This window comes from Malaya genurostris, chromosome 3 (genome assembly GCF_030247185.1).
Source record: "Malaya genurostris strain Urasoe2022 chromosome 3, Malgen_1.1, whole genome shotgun sequence".
Lineage (NCBI taxonomy): Eukaryota > Metazoa > Arthropoda > Insecta > Diptera > Culicidae > Malaya > Malaya genurostris.
The window spans coordinates 110,126,859-110,149,209 of NC_080572.1; the positions used below are offsets into that span (position 1 = coordinate 110,126,859).

Consider the following 22,351-nt stretch of genomic DNA (forward strand, 5'->3'; position numbering starts at 1 on the left):
ACAACGACAAGTTGATGTCTTCAGCGACTGGTGTACGCGTAACCGATTGACGCTTAGTATATCGAAATGCTCCGTTATTTCATTCACACGCAAGAAAGAACCTATTCTCTGGAGATACACTATTTTTGGAGAATTCCTTGAGAGAGTATCAATTGTAAGGGACTTAGGTGTAGAACTTGATTCTCAGCTGTCGTTCAGAGACCACTACTACCATAGCATTGCACAAGCCAACCGGAATCTTGGATTTATCTTTTAAATAGCAAAAGAATTCAGCAACCCTTACTGTCTCAGATCATTGTATTTCACTCTTGTCCGATCTGTTCTTGAAGCTTCATCGGTAATATGGTGTCCTTACGCGGACGTTTGGATTAACCGAATTGAATCAATACAAGCTAAATTCCTCCGCTACGCCCTCAGATCTTTACCTTGGCGCAACCCGACAGAATTACCACCTTATACTGATCGTTGTCGATTACTGGGTATGGACACACTTTCAAAAAGGAGAAATATTTCCAGAGCTGTATTTATAGGGAAACTATTGATGGGACAAATTGACGCTCCTAATATCCTTTCTGAAGTAAATATCAATGTACCACCTAGAACTTTAAGATCGCGGAACTTTTTAAGACTTGACTATCAACGTACTGACTATGGACAAAACGAACCCATTAGGGGAATGTGTAATAGTTTTAATAGTGCTTATGAATGTTTTGATTTTTCCGTTTCATGTGATGTTTTTAAAGATAGACTAAGAAGGTTATTGTAATGTTGGGCTTACACTTAGCCCACAATGTAATATGAAAATGTATGTATAATTGTATTATTGTCAACCGTCAGAAAAGATGAAGGGGTTTTTACGCCCAGTTGGACGATTGAATTTTCCTCAATTGGGTTTTTCCCCTTCCAATGCTTCATGGAGACTATAACAGGTCAGATGAAGGAATAAGAAATAAATAAATAAGAAATAAATAAATAAATTGGCACTCATTTCGCTACCGTAGAATAAAAACCAAATTGTTAAATATAGACAACAAGATAAACAAAACGAATCGACAAAAAACAGAAGAAGAATGAAGAATGGGCATCCAAAGTAAGCAACCAAGTCATCAAAAGAGCAAGATCGAAACACGAAAGTCACCTAATTATAAAAACATCCAGAGCCGAGCAATGAAGCAAAAATTTTATTCACGCGATCCAGTTACAGACAACATTGCAGGAAGAAATGGTTATTTATCAATATGATTAAATCTAAGACTAAGGAGTTAGATTTGATTATATATTTTTAGATTGTTTAAATCAATTTATTTCATGTTACAGCTCGACTGCAACATGACTGCTTTGGACCCAAGACTCATGCTTGCCTTTCAGTGAGTGTATTTTTCATTTCAATGAAGGTTTATTAAAATAAAATTTGTTATAGTGCACCGTTTATCCCGTAGAATCGAACTAATCTATGTTGATTCAATTCGCTTCTATTAACTTCATTAAGATAGTGAGGGTTCCAAACAACTGAACTGATTTCTGATACTGATTTCAAGCAGTATACAACTGTAAAATGCTTAACCATTCTCATCACGAATCCAAGGCAGTGAGAAGCTTTACCCACAATGTACTTAGTGTGTTGCTTGAATGTTAACTGTTCGCCAAGAAAACGCCATGGTCCTTGATACACGTCGATCTACCAATCATGAATATCTCAGTATATTATTCGAATTTTAAAGGCACTTTTTTCTAGTAAACGTAATGATCGAGTATTTGTCTGGATTAACGGTCATGTGATTCAATTTACCCAGATCCGAAAAGATTGTAATTCGTCATTGCTGAAGGAACGCATCGTCTGAGCTGCGAATAACATGGTAGATCTGCAATCGTACAGGTCGCGAAAGTTCAGCAAGAAGATCAAAGGACCGATATGGCTCCCCTGCAGAATTCCAGATGTGGCAAAAAAAAAATTTCCGAAATATAATCGTCAATTTAATCACAAGATGACGATTCCTGAGACATGGTTGTATCCATCGGAAGACGTTTGCGCCAAAACCAATTGGTATTGTGATGTCATAGTTAATTTTATCTAATACCATGTTCACATTAGCGCTTATATCACTTGATATACCGAGATGATATGCATATCACGTGGAAGTGTTCACATATGATCGAAATGATATCATTTGACAGTCAAGTTGTCATATTGAATGTTCCCATTAGGAGTAAGATCAATAATATTGCTTTTCTCTCTCCTACAATTCAATCAATAATTGAAGTCTTGCATTTAATGGTCTCCGAACGCTAGTATTCGTTAAAAAATTCGAAATTATAATGATTGTTTATTATCACTCTCGAAGTGACGTTCATAAATGAGTGCGTTCAATGCCATTATCCGTGTTGCTAGTTGCGACTTTTGACAACTCGACTTGATATCGTACATGATATCCCTTAGAGTGCCTATAACCAGAGTGACGACATCTCATCCGTAATTTTGGCAACAATTCAAGACATTCCATTAGCTTTACATTGAATTGACAGGTCGTTTGCTCGTTTGGAACTGGGAGCTGTCATTCCAAACGAACAGCTGTCGCCACTCTGATTATAGTCACTCTAATATCCCTGATATCATGCCAAAATGGTGATACGCGTTGACATCAAATTGTATGTGATATCGCACATGATATCATCGGATATCAAGTATATCCGTATATCACTTGATATCAGCGCTAATGTGAACATACTATAAGGCGCAGGAGAGATTGGTGTAGATATAAAATCTGTTACGCAACAATATACTCGTATACCAGTCCCATCGTAGCATGCTATGCTTCTCTCGCACGTGGAACAATTTCATGTATGATTTCATTCGTGTAAAACTTTTAATCATATCCTATCTAAATCCAAAGATCGATTAAAAGATAGTTTATCTTATATTATCTAAATTTTTGCATGCACTGCTAGCGCTAAATATTGGTACAGTGGACAGAATATAATGCAACCTGTTCATTTTTCAGTTACAAAAACGTTATTTATAATGCGTGGGACAGATATGCGAGTATTTTTCATATGGGTCAGACACGAGTTTTTTTTATTCAATACACTGAAAATAATCTGCACGTTGCTTTCGATGGTTTTACACTTGAATTTGTGCTATAAAATTACCCAGTTGAAATGCATATTCGAAACACCTGAAAATCTACCAGCGTGGGGCACAACTAATTCAACAGCAAAGCACGTTCATTGATCGTGTTTTACACATAGAAATCAATGAACCCTTCTCTCCGCAAACAATAACATTCCTTAATTAAATCAATGTTGTGTTTATTTATTTTGGGAAATTTTCTGTTTAATTTCGAACAACATCGTAGATGTTAAATTGAAGTAATTTACACATATCTGTCAAGTAAAGCGCATTTCGAAATATGTGAAATGATATCTTACATGGCATTCATAGGCGAAACACTTGAGTTTCAACATCATAATAAACTGGCTTCAACTGAATAATACTAGACTGCAACATGTTGATCACATAAAACCTTATGTAAAGTTTTTCAGGTGGTACTGTTTAATTTACTTAATAATATAATGATATGCAGTATTTTAAAAGTCTTTTTATTGTTTTACATATGTGAAAAATACAATATGTTCCTAATGCGAATAATGCTTATAGCTAACCTCGATAAAGATGTATTGCTTATTCACAAATCATTTTCTTGAAACATAAAATCATCTCTTTTTAAAATATAATGTATCCTTTCAATAATGTACTGTTACAGGTGGACCGTCAATTTCTGATAATAGTAAATTGCTTTCAAGTCAATTGCTGTAAAATTATTAGTGACAGTATTTTTGAAAAAAATATTATCACATAGATCGAAACTAAACTGTATCGAGGCTTTAACTGCTATTGTGTAACAAATATTTTTTCGAGATGAAGTCATGTGGGCGTATTGTTTGATCTGTTTGTGTTTTGCTTCGAAACGAAAACACATCATTTTACTTAATGGACCACTTTTTTTTATAGATTTTATAGATTTTCCCACCAGGGTTTCTCTTCTCTCCTCCTCTGGGAAAATAATAAGAATTCTGTAAAAAAGTTAAACTAATTAAATATAGAAATTGATACAGTTATCTTTTAGTGTTGGGGTAATACCAGACTGAAGATCATTCTCGGTTGTTTTCGAGCGATTGACTAGGTGTCATTCAGCAACAATTCCAGCAAGTTCTAATTTACGAGCTTCGGATAAGGGTGCACCTTGCTTTCCAAGTTTTAATAATACTTGTCCCAAAATACTTCTTCTTAATGCATGTACTGAAATCGTAGGTATCAGTTCTACAAGTTGTTTTTGCCACAGTCCGTCTCTTTTTGGTAAACACAAAATATATAACAATAACGACTTTTTGAGCGGTCGCAAAACAAACATGATATTTGAATTCGTACAATGTACGAATAATAATCTTCATTGCAGTTAAGATACATACTTCGGGAAACGAATGCGAAGACAATCCGGAAGTAGTTGGTACATCATCCAAAACAAAATCTTCTGTACTCTCAAGTTCAAAATCTATGGGAACGGTTTTTGATGAACGAGCAGCTGATTATGTTGCTTTCGCAGGTGACGAACCAGGTTCCGGTGCTTCGAACGACGGAAATTTGTCTTTCTATCAGTAACGACACATTTGTAATATAACATACGGATTATTATTATTATTATTATTAGTATCTTTTACTCACCTCGAGTATAATCGTGGTTGAATTTTCTGTCTCGTTTGATATCAATTGCGCTAACTGCGAATTGGCTAAAATGTGGCGAATCTACGTTCCATCATCTGGGATAATGTTTCGATCTAGAAAGATTGATAGAGTTGTGAGATTAGAAAAATTTCAAAAGGTATAAGCTTACCCAAAAGAATTCTGCAAATATATTCCGGAAAACCGTATGATTCAAACTTTTCAAATGCAAGAGACTGTGGTGCTTTGTTTTCAGCCATTTTGATTCCATTAATCACAGGGTGCTTTTTGAATTATAGCACCATGATCCATAAAAACAAAGTGCATGGCACATGAATTTAAAAACAAAAGTATTCAAACTCCAAGTGTCAAGTGTATTTAAAATTGAATACACGTGTGCATTTGATTGGAACGTGCGGTCTATTTGAGGAAAATGTGTGCAACATATAGATTCTAATGTTATCAATTTTAATTTATTTCTAACTATCAGAGCATTTAGAAGTGGTGATTGTTGCATACGACACTCAAGATCCCATGTATTGAATGCTGTGTACATGCCAAAACTGTTGAATTGAATGTATTGAGTTCATATTAGTTATGAGAAAAACACTTGAATATGAAGTGCTATACGCGTTTGAACGTTCAAATGCAGCACGCACTTGGATTGAACGTGAGGATTATTTTCAGTGTAGTACACTCAGAAAAATAAGATGGTTACAGCTACCACCCGCATAGCGTTTTGGCTACCTGGGCAGCCATGGCCACCAGACGGCTACCAAAATTGATTTAGTGAACTGACGGTTGTCAAATCCAATTTGACAAAACAAAGTCGCCTGTATCTAAGTTAGCCGAGCGTTTTCATCTTCTCACCTTCGCTGAAAACGTCAAAGATTTCAATGAGGAAAAATCCTGGTGGTCACGGTTGTATCGTTTGAGTTGTATATCTGGCAGCGGTGAGGCAGTCGGTCACCAGAAAGTCTGCCCTCCATATTTTTCTAGCTGGCAGCATTTAGTCAGCCATCTGGCAGCCATGCGTATGCGGGCATATGGGAGGTTAGGATTTTTTTGTTATTTTAATGATTGTCAGAATTACCACGCCAGAAAAGTCATGAAAACAAATAGTAAAGTCAAGTAGTAGATTTTTTGTTCTTGTGCTTATTACAATACAAATGGTAAACAATCTGATATCATGGTCGTTACTATGATTTTAGTGCATAGTTGAAATGACCATGATGAGCACGTTGCGGTAACTGTAATATTTTTCTGAGTGTATAATTTGTTAAGACACACCTCTCTTAGGAAAAACGCTCAACGGTGGTCTATCGTTAGTCCAATACGTTGGATCGTTGCTCCAATGAAAGTCTAATCAATCGTTCAACGGGAGGCCAAATAGACCGTTGAACCGAATGCAATTTTTTTTTTCGTTCAACAAACCCGGCAGACAGAGGTCCATTGTTGAGCAATTTTTATTATGAGGAGTTGGAGCCCCGTTGGACTAGTTTTACTGGAGAATTTCTGAAGTTTTTTCCACTTTTTTTAAGCTAACACTACATACCTGTACAATACTTCTACTTCAAGTAGAGTAACAACAAATTTTCACTCTATATAAAGGTAACATCTAATTTCCACACTATTTTTGCAAGAGAAAAAAGTACGGGTGTGTAATGTCAGAGACATAACTGGATGTCGTGAATACGAATATGACACGCTTTATTTATGCTTCCGAATTCGAATTGGTAGTTGATCGATTGTTTGAATTGTGCAACTTTCTCCTCTTTCATTACTAGAAATTTAAACGATGCGCCTAGACTAAATTACAGATTAGTTACATTAAACATTCTGAAACGCAATTAAATATTATGATATAAGCAGTATAGTTCTTTATAATAAAATAATGGTGGCTCTGAAAAGAACTTTTTATGAAAGCGTTCGAGAGTTGAGTTAGTTCAGCATGCAGACTCTGAATTCTAAACCCATATTCCGGAACTAAGCTCTGAAACTTGAAGACGATTTTTCGCCATTCCGAATAATTCTTTAGGAGTATTATTATGGTTCCGTCTGGAATAAATAACTGGACCCTGAGTTCAAGAACTAAATTTAGAACCAATAACAGACTCAGAATCCAGTTTCAATTCTAGAACTGCAATTTCAAAACTCAAATCAGTTCCAGAATACAGTTTCAGAATCCAGTTTCAGAACGCAGGCTCTGAATTCTAAACCTATATTGCGGAACTAAAATCTGAAACTTGAACTTCTCGTTACGACTACCGAAAAGAAAATGAGACTTGCGACCTGAGCGTTTGAGGTTTTAACCACTCAGAAGGTGCACTCTCCGTCGCTGCTGGGTCATGGTTTAACTCCCACGACATCTGCTTCCATCGAACGCACGAAAAGAAATGATCGATTTTCACCACGGTTCCCCTTTTATACGCATTCAGTTGAAGATATGTGCCTGACTACCTCAAAATCGTCTTCCTTGCGCGAAAAACCCAAGCGAAAGTAAAGAGTTTTCCGCATTGTTTTCAAATTTTGAGAAAACTTAATTTTTGAGTTGTTTGTGGTTATCTCACACTGTTCGAAATATTATCCTAAATTCCTGATCATATTTTTTATGAAATGGTGAAAGAATTATGTTGCTACCATCAATACAAGTCGAGATATTCACGATTAAGTTCTGCCCATTTTTCCATATGGCTAATTTTGAAAAGGCACCCCATAGTTAAGTAGGTCGTATTCACGACAAAAACAGCAACAAACCGTTCCAGCAAACTGAACGAATATTTCGTGCAGTATTTCGTTCAACAAGCGCTCAACGACCAACAAAAAAGAACGGCCTGCTGAGAGGGACTGCTTAAAACTAGGATACGATCATTAAGGTCTGAGGACAGATGGTCACGTGTTGAGTTTTAAATCGACCACGTGGCTCGTTCGATTCCCTTTGCGCAACGTATTTCTCTTGTACTCTTTCGTGTATAAGTAAAATGTACCGGGTTGCTAGCATACATTTTTTTATTTTGATGAGAATTTTTATCACATTAATCTATCGTATGGGTTGGACTAGAGTGCCTATAACCAGAGTGACGACATCTCATCCGTAATGCTGGCAACAATTAAAAACATTCCATTAGCTTTACATTGATTTGACAGGTCGTTTGCTCGTTTGGAACTGATAGCTGTCATTCCAAACGAACAGCTGTCGCCACTCTGATTATAGTCACTCTAGGTTGGACATTACATGGATTCCAATGAACAATGAAAAAATATTCAACTTTCACAAAGATAGAATGTCTGTGTGTTTGGGCCTTGTCGAGCCAATTTTATTTCTCTCTCCTTTTTCAGAATGCTAGCAGGAAACCAACGCGAAAAAATGGTGGATGCATTGAAACTGACTTTGTTTCACAGAAAAATACAAGACTTTATTTTTATCGCGATAACATATATGTTTTTATGTACTAATCGCATATAAACTAAATAATCTAGACTTTGTCACGGTAGATTGATGATACAATCCTTCAAAGCCGAAATATTCGATGAACAAGTAGATGTATGCATTTCCGAGCGTTCCATTTTTCTGCAGTTCTTCAGTCAGAAAAAAATACAACACGACCGCTAAACTCAACTCAAATTTCTGAAAATTTCACAGAATATTCTCAACTAAATTTCGAAGACATTGTCAGGTGGATTTTTCTACATTCTGCACCGTTTCCAAGAAAATTTAATTTGAAACGTGAAAATAGCAAAAAACCTACCACTTTACGGTACTGTCCTCAGCCTTTAAGTAATGTCGTATTGGGGTCACAGTGGTCCGTTTTGTCAGATCCAGCCTGGTGAGCGGCACTGGCCAGTGGATTGAATATAACACGAGAGTCTTCCAGATGATGTTGGTAAGTATATATGTTGGCCGCATCTTTTGGACCGTGTGCCCAGGCTACAAGTACCCAGGGGTGGCCCGCATGCTGGTCATAGACTAGAGCGGCCTTCCGTGGATGATGATGGTGATGTTACGAAAGAGAATGAAAGAAATATAGAAAAGTAAATATTGTGGAAAACTGAGTAAAAAGGGGATATGGGAACGAAATGACTAAGAACGACAAAGATCTATTTAGTTGACATCGAGATGGTGAAGAGACAGGAGAAGGAGAAGCGATAAAGTTAGTAACAGCAAAGAGATCTTGTTAGTGTCGATGATCGTGAGAATCTAGCGGATGTTAGTGTCGAACCTGTAGGTAAAGATTATTTTTTGCCTCGACAAGAGTAAAGAGAACTTTCTATGGCGAATACAACGGATCACACTTGTATATTAATGTGTTTAAGGTATTGGTATATGAGAAGCATATAGGAACTATCCCGACTCCGTCGACGACCTGCCGACCACGATGCTCTACGTACGACCACAGGACATACTCGATGTCCTGATAACCACTTCCGGTGGAGCTCTCAACGTGTAAGCACGTTGATTTGCGGATAGTGCATTAGAAATTCGAGTAATTCGCGAGAAGGAAAGAAAGTTTTTTCGTGTTGAAGTGGCTCGGCGGTGCGGTAGTCAAAAACAGTAAAGTCCGTTTGACTATAAACGAAACTGCTAGAGCGATTATTGCAACCTTTTCAATCAAACAAAGAAAGAAGAAGAAGTCCTGATGACCGCCGCCACAAGTGCAGAGACCGCTCTCTACGATCCCGATACGCCGGAGATGTGCGTTAAATGTATAGTGATTTGATATGAGCCGTGAAGAAACACGAATAAAATCACAACTCACGTTCATCCCTCTGAACCGAGGTTTATCGATACCTTAGAGATAATGAAAATTTGTCAACTTTCGATAGTTTTCTGACAAGAGATACTTAAAACTTCATTGAAGAAGATTTCATAAATATCACCTTCTACTGTGTCTGTTTTTCCATTGCCCGGAATGGAACAATGCTTAGGGACAGACTAACCATGTTTCCGTATTTCCCCCAGGAAATATGGGGGATGCTTTCCTGGCTTCAGTGCCCGGAGAGCCTCTACAGTCACGAGTTGGTATTTTTTTCAAATTTTTCTGAGCCCCAAACTATTTTTTGCAATTTCTGAAAGTAAAATAAAAATAAACGTTGTCCGTCGGACTAATTCAAAAGTGGCCAGATCCCAAATGGGACTGATATGCGAGTATGGTCAGTATAGCAGACATAAAAAACCAATCATACATGTCATCTTAGTGAAACACACGTTAGTTAATCCATAATCATCATTGTATTTAGCATATTAGGTTCTCGAATGAGCTCGAGTCAAGCCATCGCAACGTACTTTAAATGCTCGACAACATAGTCCCACAGCCACGAGTACAGTCAATTAGCTTAATACGAACGAATAATGGGTCAATCATCCTTCTTTAGTATGAACGGATGATTGGATCTGCAAAAAAGAGTAGTATAAGCTAAACGCCTTGCATACTATCATTTTGCTACTCACCGAGTAATCTACTTGGACCTCGCACGCATCTTCCTACGCTTACGCTTCAACCTTCGCATACGCTTCTTACGCCACTGAAAAATTAAAGAAAACTTGCTAATCATAAAATTCAAGTGATTCAATTGTGGTATGAAACGAAACACACTGATCAATAATTTTAGAACGATTTTATACCAAAATAAGTCAAATTCATTAGTTTTAATACAAACACCTTACAAACTGAAGTTCTCGTTATTTTGTATAAAAACAAATGCAAATTTATGTTATTTTACAATCATTTATTGGATATCAGAACTAATCAATAATGATGACAATGATTTCCTTTAACCTTCCGAAAGTCCGACGCGAAACGTATTATATGGATGGGTGCATATACTTCCCTTTAGTCATAGAATTTTATAAGAACCCGTGCAATCTATTGACATTCTTACATCGCAGGATTTATGCAAACATTCCGCAACAGCGAAGCAGACATCGACACCGGTTACAGCGTCATACACACAAATTAAGAGAATTCAAGGAAAATTTTCTTTGAAAATAAATGATACATTCAATTTTGAACACAATTAAGTTTCAAAGTATCATCTAACAAAAAATAATCGTTTCAACATTAGAACCGCATTTCAACAATTCTCGACCCGATGTAGATGTGAAAATTTTGATTTAATATTAGGTTATACCTAAAAACGCATGACGCACTTCATATAGAAATGCAACATGAATTTAGTATTTGACCAGAATTTTGTCAAAATATATTTACTCAACGCTTCAGCTGTACCGAAAGTTCTTTTAATTAACAGAAATAAAAGGAAATAACATACCTTTGCTCTCATGTTTTAACTAGCAGCAAAACCTGCGAAACACGTTGAGTTAAGTGAAAATCTGTCAAACCCTTCAAAGGAATTCGACTCGATGTCAGAGCTAGGGATGTCGTATTATCGATCGATTAATCGAGTAATCGATTAATAACCCAGATAATCGAGTAATATTTAATCGAATAGTTTAAAACTGATATTCGATTATTGAGCTAATCGAATAATTAAAAAAAACCCATGGTAATAATCGAATTAATAATCGAGTAATCGATTAATAACCCAGATAATCGAATAAATTTCAATCGATTAGTTACAAAATTATACTCGATTATTGAATAATCGAGTAATTCGAAATTTCCGACATCCCTAGTCAGAGCTGCCAAATTAAAAGCTGTGCGGCAAAATAAATTTAAACTCAACATAATAGTCATAAGCATATTCACATTTCTTTTAATTTATTCTGCTACACAGGTTTGTGTAATAGATGGGTGGAACATATTGAAAATTGTGATAAAAAAAAACCGAAAAACTGAAAGAACTTAAGGATATTGTAACCATAATTTCACAAATTTGTATATGTTTCATGCATTACATAAGGTAGGAAGATTGTTCGTTTTGTATCGTTTATTTCAAATTGGCAACTCCGGTCATCGGTTTAGAAACGGTCGAAAAATCTGAATCAGGGTTCTGCCAGAAACAGAGATGCCATATAAACAGATTTTTATTAATATTCATCCACCTACACTGAAAAACAAGTTCACCAATTTTTTTGGATAAATCACTCATTGTAGAGCTCTTCTATATGATTCAGTCAAGCTTATAGAAGCTTATAGAAGAGCTCGACAATAAGTGTTTTCTCTTCAAAAAAAATAGGTAAAAATAATTTTCAGTGCACTCGACTATTCGCCGCGATCTTTCAAAATGTTCTGGAACGATAACAAACTGTCCTGTCTGTTATAGAAATATTCCAACTAAATTATTTGAATACTTTTCACACGACTCCCTATGTTTGAAAGTCAATTTTATTACCATGTCATTTAATTCGCACGTGAACTCAATAGGCATAAACCAAAAATAAATGTATTATTTTACCAACAGCAAAACAAAAATTTGGTATCAAATTAATTAAGCACCCAAAATAAGTATCGTGATATGATGTTATACCCAAAATAGTGGTCGGCGGCCATAAATTTCATTTTCATCTTGTATTATTCGATTGAAAATGAAATTTTACCGCACTGGCGGAAAGTGCTGGCATTTTGGACAGTTGCGGAAAGTGCTGGCATTTTGGAGACAGCTCTAAATTTTGCCTGGCCAAAAATATATGGGACAATTGTGATGATCTACTGACGCACTGATGAGTCGAAGACGAAACGTAAACTTAATTTAAAATGGTTATGTGCACCTAGCATAAATTTGGGGGTAAAAGCAAGCTTTTTCCCCTTCAAATTATCACAATCTGTACGGCCAGTAAGCCGAAACTTGTTTCGTTCGAGACGTTAGTTTAGACGTTACACTTCTTGTGTACAAAAAAAAGTGTCTTGCAAATAGCATTAACTTTACGTCTGCTCAGCGGATTATGTTGATCCGGGGGTTTGCGTCAGCATAATCTGCTGACGCACTGATGAGTCGAAGACGAAACGTAAACTTAATTTAAAATGGTTATGTGCACCTAGCATAAATTTGGGGGTAAAAGCAAGCTTTTTCCCCTTCAAATTATCATTTTTAACTTGCTAGAGGTAGAAGAAGCTTTTTCCGGCACTCGAAGAAATGACACCAACGATCTTATCGAATATCTACTCTCGGATTCGCCGACAAAAAATGAACGATACTCCGGAAATACAACACCATGATCAGATTCGGAAGGATAGCACTAACATAAAATGCAGATGCCTTGAAAAATTTACAAGAGTCCGAATGATTTATGAATAAGCTTCAACAAGACTTCTTGGTGGAAATAAAAGGAAAAACTCGTTTAAGCCGCTCAGATATCTACACCAAAAACACCAACGTACAAACCGCAAATTCTTAGCTTGACAGAGATGAATTGATCATAGAAATTGGATCATAAATTCAAAATATTATCGAAGTAAATGAAATCCTATGTAGAAAATTATCCATATTTCAACATTCAGAGCATAAGACCAAGTGACTACAGAGAAGAGATCAGCAAGTTCATGCACAAACCAAACTTAGAAATTGTCTTATTATACGAGAGCTGTTTATAAGAGGAGGAAAGATTTAGACTATTTAGACATTTTACTTTAGAATCGCAAAGGAGAAATTCAGGTTATGGAGGTATCCTAATACATGAATCACACGACCATAAAAAAATTGATATGAACCACCTACTATCAAGTGGACTCGATCCAATCACGTTATATCGGTGTACCGTTCCACCAGACTGCAGGATCGCGGAAATAAATCAAAATTGTCAAATTTTTCCAAATTCTCAAAACATTGCAATGAGAAATATTTGTAGGGGGCAGAACGCCCACCATAGAAGATTGGAACTTTTTAAACGAGTCGTGTTCCAAAGGTATCCTCATAAATAAACTCATAGAAGAGTCAAAATTCGTGTTACCAGACCTTGTCAGCTTGGAGCGAAATCAATCTTCAGTTTAGCAACGCCATCGCACGGCATCACATTCAACATATCATGTCAATTGTATCGGTGCGCAGTGCTGCTATTTTGGCGCGCCCGAATTTGACATGTCTCTCCCCTACTTCTATGTACGAGATTCGATGAGGACTCACCTGAGGGCGCCATGCTCGCAAAAAAGGATGTTGCCAACAATTTGTTAGAGAAATCTGTGAGCTGGATATCTCGTTAATATGATGTCTTTGGTGTTACCAAAGACATCATATTAACAAGATATCCAGCTCTCACATTTCCCGAACAAATCATTGGCAACATCCTTTTTTTGCGAGCATGTCGCCCTCAGGTGAGTCCGCATCGAATCTCGTACATAGAAGGAGAGGAGAGAAATGTCAAATTCGTGCGCGCCAAAATAGCAGGGCTGTGCACCCATACAATTGACATGACATGTTAAGCTTAGCAACATAGAAACCCGAACCCTAAACCGGCTCCTGGCAGGGCACGATTACTCTGCGTACTGGTTATCTAAAATGAAAATACGAGACGATCCTATATGTGAAAATTGCCATACCATACAAAATGCTGAGCATATCATTTTCTCTTGTGACAAATATGCACACAGCAGAAACAAATTTATGTTGAATCATTACAGCAACATCTACCATATTTTCTCAACTAAAAACATCTCGCTCCTTCGCAACATCGTTGCATTTCTTAAAGAAATAAAAACACAAATCTGATATCTGACAAAGAATAACGGTACAAGGTTCTAGTTTCGTATATACACATTCATAAAAAATTCCAACTGACAGTAAAGTCGATGAGACTATAAACAAATCCACTGGCAATATAGCGACTGCTGTGCCATCTCTATACAGGCTCTTTGACAAGAATTGTCAAACGAGCAAACCAGAAGAAGAAGAAGAAGAAGACATGACATGTTGAATGAGACGCCGTGCGATGGCGTTGCTGAACTGAAGATTGAGATCGCTCCAAGCAGACAGGGTCTGGTGTTACTCAACGATGTCAGTGCTACTTGTATCACATCCAGTGCGGTAAAATTTCATTCTCAATCGAATAATATAAGATGAAAATGAAATTTATGGCCGCTGACCGTCAGCATATCCCTAATAATTCACTTGACTTTTGCTGCCGTTTTCAAGTGAAGCTCCCGGAATTCATCGTCAGTTGAATAATCGTACCTAGTCATGTGAAGTTTTGCTTGCTCAGTTTCGAGTGCCAAGTAGTGTAGCTCCTTCATTGCCTTCGCTCTTGGTAGTAAGCAATTTCGAACGAATAGAATTATAAATGGATTAAAGTACTAAAAATGAAAACTGAAGAAGGAAACAATTAATTTATGTGTATTCTGTGATTGATATTTCAGCTATCTGGTTTGTCTTTCATCTATTGAAATGAAAGAGATATTTTGTTACTTCAAGAGATCAACTGACGGTAATTAAACTGAACCTCGATTGAAGAGAAACTAGTGAAAAACTGAATGCTGCCCGTTCGGGCCGTCAGCAAACATTGTGTGTTTCAGAGAGTGAAGTGTACTGTATTAGAGAGATCGTCAATGTGCTCCACATTCAGTTTCAATTGAATTGAATGAAGTTTTACTGCACTGATCACATCAACTGTAAGAAACCACTCTACCGTGGATATATCGTTCGCTACTTCGGGTATAGCTAGTAAATTCAATTGGAGAGTAGAAGACCATGAACTCGCAGTATTTATTTATCGATCGTTAACGACATCGGAAGTGAATTCGCTATAGTGTCAGGTAAAAGAAATGCCAGACGAGATAAGCTTGAAGCGATGCAATTAAGAAAAAACCCTTTTAAACTATTTTATACTACAAAGAGCTGTAGTTAAAAAAGCTCTTTTGTAAAGGGTGATTTTTTAAGAGCTTGAGAACTTTTTTAAACAATAAAACGCATAAAATTTGCAAAATCTCATCGGTTCTTTATTTTAAACGTTAGATTGGTACATGACATTTACTTTTTGAAGATAATTTCATTTAAATGTTGACCGCGGCTGCGTCTTAGGTGGTCCATTCGGAAAATCCGCTTTTTTATCGACAAATTTTGTTCAGCGATGAGGCTCATTTCTGGTTGAATGGCTACGTAAATAAGCAAAATTGCCGCATTTGGAGTGAAGAGCAACCAGAAGCCGTTCAAGAACTGCCCATGCATCCCGAAAAATGCACTGTTTGGTGTGGTTTGTACGCTGGTGGAATCATTGGACCGTATTTTTTCAAAGATGCTGTTGGACGCAACGTTACAGTGAATGGCGATCGCTATCGTTCGATGCTAACAAACTTTTTGTTGCCAAAAATGGAAGAACTGAACTTGGTAGACATGTGGTTTCAACAAGATGGCGCTACATGCCACACAGCTCGCGATTCTATGGCCATTTTGAGGGAAAACTTCGGAGAACAATTCATCTCAAGAAATGGACCGGTAAGTTGGCCACCAAGATCATGCGATTTGACGCCTTTAGACTATTTTTTGTGGGGCTACGTCAAGTCTAAAGTCTACAGAAATAAGCCAGTAACTATTCCAGCTTTGGAAGACAACATTTCCGAAGAAATTCGGGCTATTCCGGCCGAAATGCTCGAAAAAGTTGCCCAAAATTGGACTTTCCGAATGGACCACCTAAGACGCAGCCGCGGTCAACATTTAAATGAAATTATCTTCAAAAAGTAAATGTCATGTACCAATCTAACGTTTAAAATAAAGAACCGATGAGATTTTGCAAATTTTATGCGTTTTATTGTTTAAAAAAGTTCTCAAGCTCTTAAAAAATCACCCTTTAGAACCAAAAGATAGTATCGCCCGGTGATATCTGAAACAATCGACGAATAAACACCTAGTCGGCAATTGTGGAACATTATAAAAGGAATTGATACTGCCTTGAAACAACCGTCCAAAAGGAAAAGTAGCCAGATGAACATCCAAGAGGGGAGAAAATCCAGGCCACATTAATATTAAAATAAGAAAAAGCAGATCCTTGTAGTAATTTCCGTGGCAAAAACGGACATGGAGGGCTACGAGATGACGCTCACTGATGCAGAACTAATTTCGAAATTGAGAAAGAAGAAGAAACATTATTGAATGTGCTACCAAATTCTTAAAGCGCTCAATTTGGGAATGCAACTTGAAATCTGCGAGATGTTTAGAAAGTCTTTGTATTGGAGGATATCCCAGAAAGTTAGTGGATTACTAACGTGAAACCCATTTCAATACCCCAAGGGGACCCTTGGGACAAAAACGAAATAAGAGCTCAACCCTATGAACAGCACATCTTCCAAATGTTTAAATCAAAATACAACAATTTTAATTATCTTTTCACCGACGCCTCGAAAACAGCCAGAAGAATTGCGGTCTTCGACGAATTAAGCAATAAGGTATCGAAGAAAAAATCAACAACTACTCGACAACCTACGCAGAAATATTAGTTATCTGAAGAGAAGGAGATGCCGTCAACGATAACAATTACAAAAGAGCCATAAATGTCACCGACTTACGAGTCTCATGTAATATACTTCTAAATAACGACACCGTATGAGAAAACTTCATAGCATGGGATATAACAAAAAGAACTGAAACAAGCACATGGTAAAGGGATAACAATCCAATGGATTCCAAGCCATCCAAGGAATTGTAGGCAACGAAGGAGCAAATGTCGAAGCTGCCTCCATCTGTAACGAACCCCAAAACGACTTTATCACCCTCATTCTTGTTTACGGCCGTATGCGATACGTTCGAAAGTATAGTAAATTCGTATTCCCGTTTACGTTCGAATCAATCACACTTTTAAACATCGTACATGCATAAAAACAACGCCCATTCAACTTTAAACTATCAGTTCTGGTACAGATTTGAGTTGTAAATAATAATTATTGATATCATTTGTTATTTGACTTATTTTTTCACTGATTTTGTATCATAATGTTTGCTTACGTCCGTATCGGCCATACGACGAACGCATGCTTTCGAACGAATGCGAACAAGCCATTCTTGTTTTCACTTGAACGTGTACGTACGCGACTCCTGTGCAAAAGAAGGATCGGCAGCGCAGGTAGTTTTTTAGGAAGATTCCAAACATCAAGGAAGTGACGAATGCTACATAATAAATAAATATCGTACTCAGGACCAATTTTATTCAAGTCGGTAAATGAGATTTTCAAATTAAACTTCGTGCAAAGTAAAAAAAAGCATTTGAAATAGCAGTCCGATCAGTAGTATCTGCGAAAAATATGTTTTCTTGCAATTTTGTCATGTTTTCGATAGCCTACATATTTATTTCATTGGTAAAATCATGCATTTGATATAAAATAAAGCATGTTTACCCATGGCGTATTTTCCATAAAGTACTTAATAGATGTAAAATTGATGCGTAAAAACTTTGAACCTCGCATATATTCAAAGCGCTCCCCAGAAAAAACAGCATTTTACTATACTGCTATGCTTTCTACACACTTAAAACCATTTCTTGAGCTCGGCATAATAAAATGCCGAAACTGATCAGCAACACGTAAATTTGCTGATTGCTCAGTAATCAATACGCATGTTTCTGAGCTTCGTTAAATGCATTCACTGATATTTCGGTAAAATGCTCCACTTTGCCGAAATTTGGCATAATTGCTTGCTGAATTTATCAGTAAACAACAGATATGCCGACATCAGCAGAGACGTTTGCCGAGATTTCGGAATAGGCGCTAGCTGTTGCCGAGATCCAGCACGACAGCTGTCATTTATTGCCGCGTTACATTTTCGCTTCGCATTGTGCAATTATTTTCTAATGAAATTCTCGAGTGAAAAAATGGATAATCTTCGAAGAAGCGTGGAACCACTTGCAAGTAAAAATATTGAATAAATATAGTGACATGTTTCGCTTTATAAAAAGCGACTTTATCAGAGCACTCGCGATTATAAGGGAAAAACACCCAAGACGGGGCTCAAAGCGTCTTCGAGACAAAACTTTGGGGGATATGCGAAAAAATAACCCAATGCATGGAATAATTCAATAGATCAAAGTAAGTTTATTTTTTGAACAATACCGTATATGCATCATTAAATATTGAACATTTTTGTAAGCCAAAAATCAATATATATTTTTATTTTCATATTTCCAGCTCGACTCAAGGTGGCCGCCTCTGGAAACGCCGCTTTTTATTTATGCTACATGTTTTCTGGTAGGCTTTAAGCACTACTGGCAACAAATTTGTAAGCCTCCTTTAAGTGTTATTAAAATGAATTTTTTATCCTGAATGGCGTGTTTATAATGTTGAGAAAATACAAACAAAATTAATTGACTAGATTTTTAAATACTGATGATTCGGTAATTTATTTTTTTAATTTTTTCGTTTTATTGGATTGCCGAATATTCAGAGAACGTTTCACTGAGCAAACAGTAAATCTTATGCTGACGATTTCGGCAATATTTGACGTTTGTCAAATTTTAGGATGCCGAGACGCTCAGTACTTTTATTTTTGCCGAGATGATTGCTGATTACTCGGCTGTGCGAATCTCGGCATTTTTTTGCCGAGACTCAGCTAAAAAATTTAAGTGTGTAAATGATTTATGCAAAACACAAATTTATGATTTGATTACAAATCACCTTCAGATTCGAAAATAATTTTGTTAGAGATTGGTTAAACTTTTTTCAATGTGTTCGAACGGTTGATTCGCAACATTAAACTGACGAATCGAAACCACGACATTTCGTCTATTCGTCCGTAAACGGGAATGGGACATTTCGTTCGTACGAATGATGTTCGAATACACGTTTCGTTTGAAACTAAAATGGCATACATTCTAGCGTTTCGCATATGGTTAATCACATGAATTGGACTGATTACATCAAGGCTTAGCATTTATTTTAACAAGTTTACTGATATTTGAATATTTTGTGGCAAACGATTCGCGTTCGAATTCATTCGAGTGAAAACAAGAATGGCTTATTCGTATTCGTTCGAAAGTACCCGTTCGTCGTATTGCGGATACGGACGTAAACAAGAATAAGGGTGTATATCTCTTACATTAAGACACTCTAAATCTAGTAAATCATAGAATACCAGAGACTATTAGAAAAAAAGGAATTCATGAACAATCCTAACTTAAAATTGGCGAAAATCTATATGGGACTGATATGCAAGTATGGGCAGATTACCAGGGCATCTAAAATTCTCAAAGAAATAAATAAATAAATAAATTTATATGAAATTTATTTATTTATTTATTTCACTACTTGTTGGTAAACAAACTACCGCCATTGTTGTTGTGCAGATAGCTCAATTATTTTTGTCTTTTTCGAGTGTTTTTGATCGTTCTGTTTTCGCTTTTTGCTTATATTCGATACACGGACTTGCCGTTTTTGATCTAGTTTTGGAGTGCAGTGCTTAGAAAGTGTTATTGAGCAGTTTCACCGCCGTTAGAAATTCAGTTATCGAGTAGTATTATTGATCATAGATAACGCATCAATAAGATATCTCGTTTTGCGCGTCATATTTACCGTTCGTAGCGCCAACTGTGTTTCAATGTCGGCTGGCTCAAACTCGAGTGCTATGGCTGATGCATGCGATCGTTGTGCGAAAACCGTCAAACCTGACGAGGATTTTATCTCTTGCTCAGGGTTTTGCCATCATGTTGTCCATATGAAATGTGGCAAATTAAATAAGCCTTTCTTGAAGGTACTAGCCGAAAGTCCCAATTTGCTTTGGATGTGCGATGAATGCTGTAAATTAATGAAGCTAGTTCGTTTTCGGGAAACGATCTCATCACTGGGATGCGCAATTTCAGCTGTCTCCGAAAAAATGGAATCGGTCTGTGCTGAGCTGAAAGCCGAAATCACGAAAAACAGTCAGCAAATATCGCGCCTTACTCGAAAAGTTTCCGTTTCGACTCCGAGGCGTAATAGTGATAGCGATGTAAAAATCAACGACGTTTCTCGTCCTGCTGCAAAGCGTCGTCGCGAAGAAGGATCGGAATCAACTTATTCACTTATTTGCGGGCGGAAACCAGTTGAAAATTGTAGCATTTCTACGGTTCCAACGTCTTCCTCTCTGGTATGGATATATTTGTCTCGGTTTCATCCCAGCGTCACCAAGCAAATGGTCGAACAACTAACAAGAGACGGTCTTCAGTGCAACGAAGAGGTTAAGGTTGTCCCATTGGTGAAAAAAGGAATTGACGTCAATAGTATGAATTTCATTTCCTTCAAAGTCGGGGTACTACCCCAATATCGCGACGCTGCACTCGATCCCGATACGTGGCCTCAAGGTGTCCTTTTCCGCGAGTTTGAGAACAATCGCAACAAAAACATTTGGTGCCCACCGATCGATGTTTCACCACCAACACCCGAAGAGCCTACCATTCCAGAATCGTCTCCCGGTACTTCGTCGCAGGCTTTATTGAATACACCCGACTTATGATCATGTGATGATGTGAGAAAGCTGGGACGCGCTGAAGTTGGTGCTATGGAAGCTCTCGTAACCCCCATCACAGTCGAGCCACTGCCGCCAGCGTTCTCCAGCCGTCCCGGTCCTGTGTGTGGGTGTGCTACGAGAGTCTTCCAAACGCCTTCTCAAGGCAAGTATTGTTTTGTATCGTCGCCTTCTAGTGTTCACCCGCTTCGCACTTCCAGAAGTCAGCATCCTGAATTCATTCAACAGCCGTCTTGCTCTAGCGCAGAGCACAACGCATCGATTTATGCCACACCGGGAAACACCAAAATTCGCATTCTGGAAGCTCCTGATACGTCCCCCACAGTAGAGCTTCCGCAGTCTGCGTTCATCAGTCGTCCCGATCCTGTGCGCGGTGGCGTGGAAGGAGTCTTCCAAACAACAACAAACGGCAATCATACATCCAATTTGCACATCTACTACCAAAATGTAGGCGGTATAAGCACGTGTATTGACGATTATCGGCTAGCATGTGCGGACGATTGTTACGACATCATCGCTCTCTCTGAAACGTGGCTTAACGGAAATACCTTATCCGTTCTAGGGTACGGATCTAATTACGAAGTCTTCCGTACTGATCGTAGCATTCGTAACAGTCCCAAGAGCATAGGAGGTGGAGTACTTATTGCGGTACATCGTCGTCTGAAGGCTCAGCTGGTTGAAAACACACCAGGATTTTGTATCGAGCAGGTATGGGTGCGCATAAAACTACTTGATTTCTCACTTTTCGTTTGTGCGATTTATCTTCCTCCGGACCGTTGTCGTGACTTACAGCTTATTAATGCACACATTGAGTCGTTGAACGAAATTTCGTCTGCTCAAGCGCTGCCCATTGACGAAATCATGATTGTCGGTGATTCCAACTTTCCCGGCTTACATTGGTGTGCCACTGCCGATGGATTTTCGTTTGCTGACCCCGTATTATCAACATTCCATATTGGGATTACCACTCTGCTCGACGGGTACAATCTTAATTTGTTACGACAGTTAAATAATGTCGTTAATGAGAACGGCCGAATGCTCGACCTCTGCTTTTCCAGCAAATCTGACGTCGCACCCAGGATCAGTGCTGCAACATTTCCTCTTGTCAAATCTGTTAGACATCATCCTCCGCTGCATATTATTCTCGAGACTAAACGTTTGTCCAGCAACTGTGACGCACTTGCCATCATCAGCTATAATTTTAAAAGAGCCGACTATACTAGCATGACTGACTTCCTATCGAACATCGACTGGGATGAAATTCTTGACAACGATGATGTCAACGCCGCTGTTCAGACCTTTTGTAATGTTTTGATGTATGCG

The 22,351-nt window shown here is 37.6% G+C and overlaps 2 long non-coding RNA genes across 2 annotated transcripts; both read right to left on the minus strand.

Moving 5' to 3' along the window:
• Nucleotides 1–3,684: 3,684 nt before the first annotated feature.
• LOC131439676 (uncharacterized) lies at nucleotides 3,685–5,359 on the minus strand. The gene is made up of 4 exons (XR_009231160.1): nucleotides 4,890–5,359; nucleotides 4,721–4,833; nucleotides 4,139–4,647; nucleotides 3,685–4,071 (listed from the first exon to the last, which is right to left on the minus strand). It is a non-coding gene; the product is annotated as an uncharacterized LOC131439676 (long non-coding RNA).
• A 4,569-nt stretch (nucleotides 5,360–9,928) lies between these two features.
• Nucleotides 9,929–11,107, minus strand: LOC131439675 (uncharacterized). Its single transcript, XR_009231159.1, has 3 exons — nucleotides 10,988–11,107; nucleotides 10,167–10,240; nucleotides 9,929–10,109 (listed from the first exon to the last, which is right to left on the minus strand). It is a non-coding gene; the product is annotated as an uncharacterized LOC131439675 (long non-coding RNA).
• Between the last annotated feature and the right edge of the window lie 11,244 nt (nucleotides 11,108–22,351).